Source organism: Paramormyrops kingsleyae, chromosome 1, assembly GCF_048594095.1.
Source record: "Paramormyrops kingsleyae isolate MSU_618 chromosome 1, PKINGS_0.4, whole genome shotgun sequence".
NCBI lineage: Eukaryota > Metazoa > Chordata > Actinopteri > Osteoglossiformes > Mormyridae > Paramormyrops > Paramormyrops kingsleyae.
In genome coordinates this window covers 65,300,510-65,314,097 of record NC_132797.1, presented here as the reverse complement: position 1 = coordinate 65,314,097, position 13,588 = coordinate 65,300,510, and positions in this window count along the sequence as shown.

The following is a 13,588-nucleotide window of genomic DNA, read 5'->3' as shown; positions in this document are numbered from 1 at the left end:
AAAAACATCCAGTATGCGGCAGTCCTGTGGGCGAAAATGCCTTGTTGATGCAAGAGGTCAGATGAGAATGGGCCGACTGATTCAAGCTGATAGAAGAGCAACTTTGACTGAAATAACCACTCGTTACAACCGAGGTATGCAGCAAAGCATTTGTGAAGCCACAACACGCACAACCTTGAGGCGGATGGGCTACAACAGCAGAAGACCCCACCGAGTACCACTCATCTCCACTACAAATAGGAAAAAGAGGCTACAATTTGCACAAGCTCACCAAAATTGGACAGTTGAAGACTGGAAAAATGTTGCCTGGTCTGATGAGTCTCGATTTCTGTTGAGACATTCAAATGGTAGAGTCAGAATTTGGCGTAAACAGAATGAGAACATGGATCCATCATGCCTTGTTACCACTGTGCAGGCTGCTGGTGGTGGTGTAATGGTGTGGGGGATGTTTTCTTGGCACACTTTAGGCCCCTTAGTGCCAATTGGGCATCGTTTAAATGCCACGGCCTACCTGAGCATTGTTTCTGACCATGTCCATCCCTTTATGACCACCATGTACCCATCCTCTGATGGCTACTTCCAGCAGGATAATGCACCATGTCACAAAGCTCGAATCATTTCAAATTTGGTTTCTTGAACATGACAATGAGTTCACTGTACTAAAATGGCCCCCACAGTCACCAGATCTCAACCCAATAGAGCATCTTTGGGATGTGGTGGAACGGGAGCTTCGTGCCCTGGATGTGCATCCCACAAATCTCCATCAACTGCAAGATGCTATCCTATCAATATGGGCCAACATTTCTAAAGAATGCTATCAGCACCTTGTTGAATCAATGCCACGTAGAATTAAGGCAGTTCTGAAGGCGAAAGGGGGTCAAACACCGTATTAGTATGGTGTTCCTAATAATCCTTTAGGTGTGTGTATGTTAATCTTTTATTATTTAGTTTTTTATTTTTTTGCTGTGAAGAGATTTCTGCACACAATGTATTTGTAGGCCATAAAGTATAATGAAATTAAAGCTATTAAAATGGCTAAAAAAATAAAACAAATGATAATCATTTACCTCTACAAATGAGGTACACAAAGGCATAATTATATAAGTAATGTCATGGTTTTTCCATTATAAAAGAGTAACTTTCCAAAACTTAAACAATATGCAATTCATGCTGAATGTATTATACACAAAGCTCTTAAGTGATCCTGAGGCCCAGCTATTGAATAGTATAAGCATTATTTGTGTTGCTTTTCTTTAACCAAATATTGGGTTCCTCCTTATCCCCGTGACTCAGACCATGATAAATGCTTGGAAGATGGATGGATTCTTTTTACATGTCCATTCTAGAGAAAAGGAAGTTCTTAACTTGTGTTTATTTCTGTTGAATAGGTCCAGTTTATTGGGTATGGTTGTATTCGCAACTTCATAACTTAAGTAAAAAGCAGATAGACAAGGATGATCAAATTCAAAGCGCACAACTGTACCATTAATTGTAATGACCTGAATAATTGAAATACATAAGTTCTATATAATTTGGGGACAGTGGAATATTAAAACAGTGAACACGCTGAACAGTGAACATTGAACACACTGCAGGGGGCAGCTTGTGGCTCAGTGGGCTAAGCCTGTGTGCTTGTAATCACAAGGTTGCCAGTTCAAACCCAGCCTCAGCATATCTGTGGCTCCTTGAGCAAGGCCCTTAACCCCCAGCTCCCTGGGTGCCCCAACAGGTGGCTGACCTTCACAGACAGCTTGTTCTACAAAGAGCAAGTTGATGGAGGCATAAAAAGAATTTCCCCATGAGGGACAATAAAGGTTAAATTATAAATACAAAAATGCACTTTTGTGTTTTGGAATTCTGTGAATATCTCAAAATTTGCACAGTGAATGAAGTCCAGTCCTAATTATGTGGTTCCCGCACTTCATGTGTAGCTGTGGACTAAATTTGAGGTGATCTGATGGAACCCAAGAAGTTTTACTGAGGAATGAAAAGATAATACATCTTAGCCTCCCTGTACACACCAAACCCATCTGAAACCTATCCGAAACAGCTAAAATGTGACTTGGAATATTGACCGGGAAATCTTGTTTTTCTAAACACATGACCACTTACTGTATGGCTCACAAACATTTCCCCTGACACCTGTATCACAAAGCGATACTTCATCTTCATTAACTTAAATTTAGCCCAGACTACCCTAAATATGACCCATTTTTGCTAGCTCAGAATTCCAGCTTCGTGATACAGGTCCCTGTACCCACTGAAAACACTATTATGCTTAAGTCCCAGTCAGTGAAAGCAGCCTTCAAACAATAGACTACACACTTAGACGATTTTGTCTATATCAACCAATTTATCAACCAGTTGAGCATAAAGAGTCAGTCACAGAGCACTCATCTGGTTGGTAGAAAAATATCGTATCTGTTTCTGTACCTGAAATGCCCAATACTGGTTCCATGCATCAAGATTGCTATGCTATTAGGGAATCGGAATATGTATTTCAAAAATCAATTGATTTATGTACAAAAGAGATCAAGCTTTCAAATTAGGCTAGCTTTGCTACTTTATTCAATGGTTTTGTTAGAAAACTCTGGTGACAAATGACCTAACAAGCTTTTAGAGAATGCCAACTAACTTTTCAGTGTTCATGCTGTTTGAAAGCTTGATTGTTATTTTGATGGGAAACAGTGTGTTTTGTCGGGATGCTGTGATAGTTTATGATTATTTTGATGATGAAAGAGAGTTTGAAGTGCTTACTTTTTATTTCATTAGCCCTTTTATTTCACTTCCAGTCACACGAGCCCTTTAAACATGGCCACTGTGGTAGCTATGCTTTTGATTATTACAAACTTCTTTGGGTTCGAGGATTGTTCTCCACCCTGTCAGGGTCAGTCCCTGTGGTCCTACTGTGTCCCTTCCCCGTTTGGTCAGCAGGTGTTGCTGGTCATCCCGTCCTTCATGTTAGTCTTTGTGTTTTCCCCCCTGTTCCCTGTTGGCCTCATAGCTCAACACATTGAGCAGCCAGTTGTCTGTGTACCCTTCTGTCCTGTGTTTGAATTCCACCGCCTCTGTTTTTGTATTTTGCTCCCTAGTGTTTCATTTGAGAGTCTCTAGTTCTTGTGTCTGATTTTGTATTTGGTTTTTGTTTTGTTCCTTGTGCCCCTGCTTGTGTCTTTACCTGTTTGTAATTCCTTAGTGTTGGTTTCTGTTTCCCTGTGTCCTTGGTTAGTTCTTAGTTTCCCTGTTTTGTTCCTTTGAGTTATTAGTTTCACCTGTGCCCTGTTTTCCTGGTCTCTGTTAATTAGTCTCACCTGTCCTGTGTTGGTCTTATTACCCAGTTTTGGTTTCTGTATTTAAGTCCCTGCTTCTGTTCTGTTTTTAGTGGTCTGTTGATTGTGTTTGTTGGTTGTGATGTTAGATATTCTCAGTGTCAGATGTGTATTTGGTTTTCGTTATTTAGTCTTTGTTAATCCCCTTTTAGTGTTTGACCTCTCGTGGTCTTTTTGGTTTTGTTGTGTTTGTAGTGTTTTCTGTTTTCTTTAATAAACCCTCTTTTTGTGTTCTTGGAGCTGCCAGTGGTTCGTCCACCTTTTTCTGTGTGCACTATGCCACGTCCTCGCGTGAACCATGACACACCCAATGCCTTGCCACTCTGCTGCCAGGCATTTCCTTTCATTGGCTGTTGGCTGTGGTCATGCCCTCTTCCCAGGAGATATTGAGCTCTACGAGAAGAACCCTTCTCTCTGCCTTGGACCACATTACCATGTATGGCTGGAGAATACTCACTTCTATCTGTATTGGGAAGACCAACCAACTTCTGAGGTCCACTCGCATCTGCCACTCTTTACCTGGTTGGAGTGTGTTGGTTTTCTTCTCTCTGGGTTGCTTATATGGTGCTGCTAGTCATAATGAACACTTTACTAGGTGGGTTTTGCTTTGGGATTCTGGGATGCTATTTGCTTCTCATCATCTCTCCATTGCCTTGGCCAGCTTTGCTGGGACTTGATTGTGGCACCACCTGAAGCGTCCTTGGGTCAGCGCCAGATTGCATCCAGATAAGACATGCCTTGATGCTACAGCACAGAGGGCGGCCGATGTCATTGAGAGAGACTCTAGTCTGTATAATGGTGTTCTGGATCAAGGTGGACCCACAGTGACACATTAAGCCCCTGAAATTTTTCTGTACTATTGACAACTTTCGAAGCTCAAAGATGAATGTAAAAATTTTACCACGGTCGACCTCCATAAAATAAAAAGAAAAATATCATTTATTGTGGTTCATCATCCTTCAGCGGTCATGTTCATAATTATAACATTAACTGAGGCATCAAAAGCTAAAATCTGTTTTACTATTAATGATACAAATAATTGCTCTTGAAATATTAATTAAACTGGAGCTATGGGTAGCTTGTTTTTCGGCAACACAAAGGGACGGAGTACCCTTGAACAGCAGCGCTGCCACTGGCTTGGCTTCCGCATGATGGCACTGTTGCTCCTCTGAAAAAATAGCGCTTCCAAAGAAGTTTATGCACTCCTTATGTTGATTACTCATTAAAAAATATACGGTCTCTACAATTTCACTTCGGTTCATTCTGCACCAGAATTCAGTGAAAATGTGGGCAGAAGAAATGCTAAATATCTTTCTTCTCCGACTAATAGGTTTGGTTAAACCTCAAAAAAATACAATATTGCCCTGTACACTTCGTCGGTATTGAAGTTGTATGGCACAAGTACAGCTTATTACCATTTAAAATTCTACCAGAACCATATTAGAGAGTTCGCATCTGCAATAATAATAATAATAATGATAATGCTGGGGTAGCCTGCTCCCTGGACGCGATGACTGTCCACCGCAGGATACGGACATGCAAAACAGTCGCACATTAGCGGAAAAGAGACGCCGGCAGAAGTAGCTGCATGTCTTTGTACAGGGGCAGTACAGAGTGAGAGCATGCAAGCTGCTCATATACGAGCCCCCGACCTTGGAGGCGTGAGGGGGGAAAGTGGCAGCGACTCAGCCACTGGTGACTGTGGATGTGCTTAACAGTAACATATGGGTCCCGCCTGACTGCGGCTCATACAGCGTCCCCGTCGCCGCGCCTCAGTGAGCGTCAGCTCTAACCTGTGCGGCTTGAGTAAAGGGGCTTCTTCCCCAGCACGTCATTTTATACGACTTAAAAAAAATCCTGCACTTTGAAATGAGCTCATATCACTTGGCATGCTTGAAGTATTTTAAGACTTTGCATGATCGAAGTATCTAAGGGTAGATTGTGTTTTTTGATTTCCTGCTGGTAAAGCGTATGCATCTGTTAAAAATAACACGTGATGCAATATTAATGTCATGTATTTATAGGAAATCCACTGGAGATGGTCTATTAAAATAGGTGAGTGCTGTGACTTCTTGACACTGAAATAAACAAGAAATTAAAATTCAGAGTCTAAGCAAAACGTCAACACCTTTGAATAAGAAGAGGATAAAAGAGGGTAAGCAAAATGAGATGTTCACTATTTGTCCCTGAATTGCAAACAATAAAGGGTACATTCATCTGATGTTGAATAATTGTGTTGTGCTTTCTTTATTTCTTCTAGTGTGTATGAAAAGTGTCATTCATCTGCTTCTTGACATCACACGTCGGGAAGTTTCAAACCCTCAGGCATATCATACTGGGCCCCCCAGTCCAAAACAGTCTAGTTATTGTCCAAATTCTTTAAGGCCCCTGTCACTCAGGTGCCTATTTCCGATAGTTAGGTGAAGAGTTTTCTGCACCATTTATTTCAGGCAACTTTTTGGTCCTGCTGTGCATTTTTTTTTGTTTTGAAAGGTCAAACTATGGTTTTGTATTTCCGCTAACTACCCCCCCCCCCCCCCAAATACTTCTAGATTTTTTTAATACTACAATTCCAAATGTCAACAGCCTAGCAAAAGACCCAGAGTGACATTTCCATGTGTCATTTGTATTAGTCCTGTTTTTGAATATAATGTATAATGTAATAATAGGTAATAAAAGGGCAGCAGGTTCGCTCAGCCTGTCATTTCTGGGGTTGTGAGTTTGAAATCACCCCCATCTCTGAGTCCACATGTTCCCTCGCCGTCTGTGTTTGCGCAGTGTCCTCGACTGCTCAAAGGGCACTGGGACCAGGCCAACCAGTGACACCAAACAATGCATAAATCTCAATATGTGTACTTGACCCTACTTGTGTTCTTGTGTACCTGTTTTAAGTCATCTTCCATTGCCGAAGACCAGTTCTAATACTAAGAATACAAGTGCAGAGGATGGTAAAAATCCCTAGGTTTTGGTCCTACTCAGCTCCAAATGTCAAGGATACATCTGTTGCATCCTCACCAAACGAGACCAATCCCATGATTCAGTTTGTTCTTGGAAGGCAAGGTGGCAAGACCAGTCTTGCCAAGACCACAAGTATGGTCTTTGCGTTCTTGGTATTGAGATTCACCCAGTATCTTGTGCATAAGGCTGTAAGTCAGGGTTTATTCCTGCCCCATGATGGACAGCTGTTCTTTCTGGAGTTAGGGTGCCAAAGACATTTCATTTTCAAGGATCCCTAAGAGATCAGTTATGGAAAATACATGGAGAAAACACAGGACACACGTGTAAATAAACTGATAGCAAATAGCAAAATAAATCATTTCTGACATAGTGGGGAGGAAAAGACAAAATTTCAACATAAATCCTTTTAGTGAAGTTGATACCAGCTTGAGACTAGAGGAGGGGGTTGTTTAACTGATTAATTTTATGGCTGGTACCTTGTAACTAGCAGGTGGTTTAGTGACTTAGCCACTGGTCCCGTCACCGGAACATTACATTGTGTTCAGCAAGGTGCTTTACTTGGCTTCTCTGGGAAATATTCTGCTGGAAAACTTTTTGCAAGCTATGCTTTGTTAGATCTGGAAAATAGGAAAATAGTGAATTCCCACCAATCGACACATATGCACTGCTGATCGTGAGTATTTGTTTGTCATGAACTCGGGTGGTTCGGATGCGAGGACGAAGCATGGTGCAGGCAGGAAGAGAATGTGGACGGCCCACTTGCAGCTTGCAGGGAAACAGGGGTTTATTACACTGAAAACACTAGGAGTACTAGAAAAACAAACTGACCACGAGGGGAAAAACAAAGACTAAGTACAAATGGGGCAGGAAAAACAAGGGGCAGGCAGCAAATAACAGAACATTCAACCAGCATTATACATACACTAATGACTCCAGAAGGAACAGAATGGGATCAGGAACTTAAATACAACAGGCTAACAAGGATAACGCAGGACAGATGAAAACAATTAACAAGGACTAGTAAAACAGGTAACAGGTGACACTAATAATTAACTCAAGGAACTAAACAGGGAAACTAAAAACTGACAATCAAGGAAATCAGAATCTAACACTGGGAATAACAAAGACCAGTGAAACACAACTAAGGCACAAAGCAAGAGACTATAAATGAATACAATCACAGGACTAAACTGATAGAAATGAAACACTAGGAACAAAATGCAAAAAGAGAGGAGGCGGAGGGGTTCACAGGGGTTCACAGGCAGCCGCATGTTGAGCCATGCGGCTGACAGGGAGCAGAGGAAACACTAAAGACTTGGACAACGGGGGAAGACAGGAATGACTGGGACAAACCAGGTGCTGACCCTGACATAGTTGTAGAGCAGATAGGCTTGCAAATGGAGAGAGGGATAGTGGACAGTGCGGGACTTTAGTGCTGAGGATTTTAATCAACATCTGGATAGAAATGCAGGAAGATATCAAGTAGTGACATGTTGTAGGGTCAATTAACTTTATTCCTTCACTGTATTAATTATTAACATACATTAATATTTTAAGATAGACTTTTATCACATCCCTGTTTAGAGGAATGTTAAATCTGAGGAAAGTCGGTTTTATATTCACATTTATTTGCTTTTTCACAGACATTCATACTGACTGTATCAGAGTGAGACTTGTTTGGGAGTTTTAGGCAAAAGAGTGATATGTGGTCTTTTAAGTCTTGGATTGTGGTTGGGATGTGATTACCGCATGTTGTTTCTGGGGGTCCATTTGAAGTAACTTTGTGGTATTTAACTCCCCTATCAGACGTTTGGAACTTCTGCCATCTCCCAAGGTTTCTTCCTTCTAGGAAGCTTTTCCTTGCCACTGTCGCCTCTGGCTTGCTCACTGGGGGCTTTGGGTAGGGATAATGTAAAGCACTTTGAGACAATGTAATGTTGTGAAAATGTGTTATACAAATAAAATTGAATAACTGGGGAGTAAGTATCTAACTAAATAAATAACTGGGGAGTACGTATCTAGCTAAATAAATAACTGGGGAGTACGTATCTAGCTAGCTCTTTAGCAGAACATGCTGCTTCAGCAACTCCTAAATAAGGAATGTATTTATTCAGTGGGTATCTGCTGTGCCCATGATCAGAAGATCGCCGGTTCAAGTCCTGGCCTCAGAACAGTCACACTTCCATGGATCCTAGAGCAGGGCCCATAACCCCCATCTCCAGGGGTGCCACACATTGGCTGACCCTGTGCTGTGCCCCCCCCCCCCCCAAGCTATGGAGAGCAAGATGAGGTTGGTGAAAAGAAGCATTCAAATGTATCTGTACTTGTACTTGTGCAAATGGCAAATAGAGCATTTATCATTATCATTTAATATTTAGTGTCGAGACGCCAAACAGCACTGCCGTGTCTGCTCAGGCTGAGGTGTCTCTCTGCCCAGGATGGGTATGCAATCCCACCTCCGTGGATGCAGGACTCCCCAGCTGGACCTCCCCATCCTTGCTGGCTGTCCTGACAGCAGGCTGAAGAGCCTCTTTACCTTCTGTTCTACCAACCTGTACAACCCAGCTCCTGTTTCTGAAATGTCTCCATCCCTTTCTTGGGGGGCAGCCTGTTAGCCTTTGAACGGAGACTTGTCTGGGATTTTTTATCTTTCCATTCTTGTCTTCTGTCTCTCCCCCCCCCCCCCCCCCCACCCCCCCTCATATTTTTATTAGGGTATAATATTAACTGTCAATCTATAATTTAAGTCCTTTTAAATCTTTAATGGGCACTTTGGGCCATCGGGCTTAAGAACTGTGCTACGTAAACATAAATCATTGAATTTTCGAGTGATAATCTCAGTGGTTTTCACGGGAGTGGTTTAAAACAGCACAAGTAAGGAGCTGATTTCTGGATGATAATGAGGCTGGTGCTTCAGGATGGGTGACAGACACTTGGCGATTGTGGTACGGTGCACGTCGAGACGGACGGCGCCCTGCTAGGCGTGTAGAACTGGTGGGCCAGCGGGTGACAGAATGTCGTGACTTTAAATCTGTTTAAAGGTCTATGTTTGGGACGTAGACCTGACCAAAGCCAGAGGGGGCGCTGTGGACTTTAAACGTGGCCGTAGTCCTGGGGGGAGGGACTGCATGGGAAAACTGTGCTGTTGTTTTGGGGAACATTCTAGATATTTAGAAATCCTGCACAGGAATTTTTCTGGTGTTTTATTTATCGAGCTGTTGTCTCGGTATATTCCTGCTGTTTTAATTCAGCCATACATTTATGCCGTACAGCTGGGGTATGTTTACTTCAGTGTTTAGTGGGTGTCTATTTACACTGGACGGCGTAGGAGGCCGGTCCCAAATACCCCCACCTACGTGAAGCTAGAATGCATGATTTAACAATGAAATTTCAAGTGTGTGTAATGCTGTTTTTTTCACAACCCAGTCACACAGTAATGATTAAGTAGTATTTCTCACTCTGACGTCTCCACTTCAGAGGACAAATACAACAGGAGCCACAGACTTTTAAGTATTTTGCCTTATTTTGTAGTTTCTCCATATTTTTACAGGTCTATTTCCTGTCTGACTGTCCAGCATACATCATTTCTAAGACAGATGCCATGTTTGATTATCTGTACATCACTCTGTGATTATGTCCTTGAAGGACATCATGTGACAAACAGATGGGAAGAGATCAGAGAAAGACTATATGGAGTGAGCAAAGACGTCTGTTCTTTACTAATATTTATTTTTCTGCACTGTGTTTGGGGAGCGGGGGTATATCTCATGATGCTCTTGTTCTTCAAACAACGGAACAGGTTGCACCTGAATCTCTCCTCATGGAAAGTCAGGGAAGATTGGCGAGGTCGTTTTCAGGAGGCTTGTCGGGATGGTGTTGGCGCGCTTTTCTCCGTCCTGGAACTGTAAGAAGCGATTCTGGGTGATGGACGATAAGGAGTCAGTCCATATTTCATCCACACGCTTCAGTCTCTCTGTTTATGAGCCTTTAGATTGATCTGTGTATCCATCCGCTGCTTTATTGATGGGTTGCATATTTACTGAATGTCGTGCTTGTCAGGTATACCCTTCAGACGGAGGAAGTCATGGATGACAAAGAATCGGTGCTGCCATACCGCCAAGAAAAACTCCTGTCTGTAATTTCCACCGAATAACTGCTTATTCGGATTTCTAAAATGTGGCGATACTTCATCTATGCACACAGCTTGTAGGAGACTGATTCACATCAAAACTTTTCACTTTATGACATGCTTTCTGAGCAGGGTCTGGATTTTTGCCTCAGTAATGAAACTTTCTTGTAATATTTAGGATACACAGAAATTGAATACTAACTTTACCATATCCCATGCTGAAGTCACGGCTTGTCTGAATATTAAATATGTGATTTTTTTTTAGCATAAATTTGCGAGATGGTGTATATGTAAAACAGGCTCCCGGACATGTATTCCCAGTTGCTTCTTTTCGGTGTCACTCTCACAGTCCCTTCATCCTCTCTGAGTGTGTGCGGTGGTGTAAACAGCATCATTACCACACAGGAAAAGATGTCAACCTTCTCTCTCTCTGCCAGTTCTGGGCCCGCTACCGCGGTCAAAGATTTGGGCCCTTGAGTCCAGAGTGTGAAGTCTGGCTCATTAGCGGAACGCGGTTTAACACCCTGGAGGATCTACTCCTGCAATCTGTGTGCCTAGTAATAAAATCAAGTGAGAAAGGACCCAGTGTGCTGGAAACGGGAAGCAGATAGACTGACTCCCAATCCCTACCCCCCCAGCCCTCCAGTATGCATTCTAGTGCTGCTCCACCACCTACACAGCTGATTTTACTTGTTGAGCACTTATCAGTCATAAAGCCCCTGATTACCTGCCTCAGGTATTCAGGAAATGGAAGGAAGCAAAGTGTAAACATCACTATAACACGGAGATTCTGTGGTATAAACTGGTTAATATGTAAAGCTGTTTCTCTGGATGAGTTTCCTCTGAGAAAATAAAGAAATGCAATAATATAAGAATAACATGTTACTCTTCATTGTCTCTTTTGTAAACAAATAATGGGATACATTTTCCTCTATAACTCCTGCCTGGTAAAGAACAGGGAATAAAAGATGGGTTCACTCAACCAGTGAATAAAATATGGCTTCAGGAAGGTAATTTAGGACACTGATGGAGGCAGCATTTTTGTGTTTTATGTATTCTGTGTCCCGCGTTCGCCAGCCGTGGTAGCTATGCTTGTGATTTTGTCCTCAAAATTATAATTTAACGTTACACTAGTGCTGCTGCCTCAGAGCAATTACTGTGGGGATCAGGAGCCGCTGATTGACATGAGTGGAAATGGAGATGCGAATGCCGGGGCCCGAGTCTTTGGCCTGGGTTACATGACCACTTGTTTCTATGGCGAGAGCTCAGTTATTACTTGTGGGAAAAGAAATATTGATAACAAGCATGGTGATTCATTTTTGAACAGATTGATATTTAAGTCTCCGCTTTGGCATCTGTGGGAAAAGATATAGAGCAGCTTGAATCCAAACTGTTGCCGTTGACCGTTTGTAACCAGGAGCTACTGTACAGGAAAACAAATTAGCAGCTGCCAAAGCGAGGAGGGTCTGATCAGCCTGTGTGTTTTAGCCATTTACAGGGGAAGTGGTTTCGCTCGTCTGTCAGGTGCCTGCGTGTCACCGTGTCTCCATGTGTATGTTTGGCTCATCACGGGTGATTCAGATGGTGCTCTTGTCAGTGGTGGTGTTTTCGTGGTAAGAGTAGGTCGGTTGATCTAGGCTGTTCTGTATCCATCGAGGGTGGGGTCTTCGGAGGTGATGCCCATCCTGGGCAGAGAGGCACCTTGGTGTGAGCAGATATCAGCAGTGGTGTTTATCGCCACTCAAACCACGCGTTTCTGTGGGGGCCCCCTGTTAGCCACAATTAGTCACTACCCTAAATATTAAACAGCCACATTCCTTATTTTGGAGATGCCGAAGCAACATGTTCTGCTAATCAGCTAGCGAGCTACGTTCGACTGACTCTACCTGCTAGCCGTTCGTTTAGTTTTTGAAATTTATTTGGGCAGGAGGGGTGGGGGCCCCAAAGTGAATTTTTGAGCGGAGCCCCAAAAATAACAAACTTGCCCCTGGCTGTTGTAATAATAATAATAATTGACACTTTTATTAATCCCTGTGGGGAAATTCTTTTTACACCTCCCTCAACTTGCTCTTTGTAGAGCAAGCTGTCTGTGAAGGGCAGCCACCTGTAGCAGCGCCCAGGAAGCTGGGGGTTGAGGGTCTTGCTTAAGGACCTGCAGACATGCTGAGGCTGGGCTTGAACCGGCGACCTTGTGATTACAGGCACACGGCTTAGCCCACTGAGCCACACACTGCCCCTTAGTCGGCTAGAGCGTGAGTTACGATTCATTGGCTGACTCTCGTTTGACCTCCTTGGTCTGACTTGTTTTAGGAAAGTTAGCCACAACGCCTGATGCACTTCATAGATCAAGAAAGTTCTCTGATCAAGCAGCTCCTTCCTCAGGAGTAAAAGTTATAAAAAGAGAAAGAGGAGGCAGGCATGAGATGGTGAGGATCCAGCGTAAATCATCAGGAAGCCCCCTTATGGCAGCCGGTGTGTACAAACTCGCTGAATTTGACTGAATGATAAATGATCTGACCCCATCTATCGATCTGTACTATTTGTCGGTGAAAAGCAATATGGAAAATGGACTGCGCTCCTAATAACTTTTTTTCCGTGGTTATGCGTGATCTTTATGGTGGGGGATATAGAATATTGATGGAACTTTCTGGGTCACTGATGGATGGAAACACGTTTCGTGTCTAAGGCTTTAGGATGGTGAGTAAATATTGTTGAAGAGGCTAAAGTCATGTTATAAATGCTATCCTTTATATAAAGCCTCACTGGCACAAACAATAAACGCCCATATGTAGTTTATCCCGCTTTATCCGCTATAGGACAAGTTATATTTAAATAGCCAGTGAATCTGCTGCCTGATTTGTTGCATGGGGGGGGGGGGGGGGTGTAGGAAACAATGTGTTTCCTCAAAGACAGCAGAGCATCTGCTTGTCAGATAATTCGAGCCATGTGGTGTTTTCTGGAGTGAACGCTACCATCCTCCCTGCGGATGATATTCTTCTGTTTGCCTCCATGTGTAACTCATCCTTCTTCAGCTCGCTTTAAGAGCTTTTGTTTGAGTGTCTGAACTGGCTGGCTCTTCGCAAAGCCCACGTCTACCCAAAACTGCCACAACAGGAGCACGGATTGATGCCACTTGAGTTCGTCACATTGGAGCCATTTGGACTCAATAGTG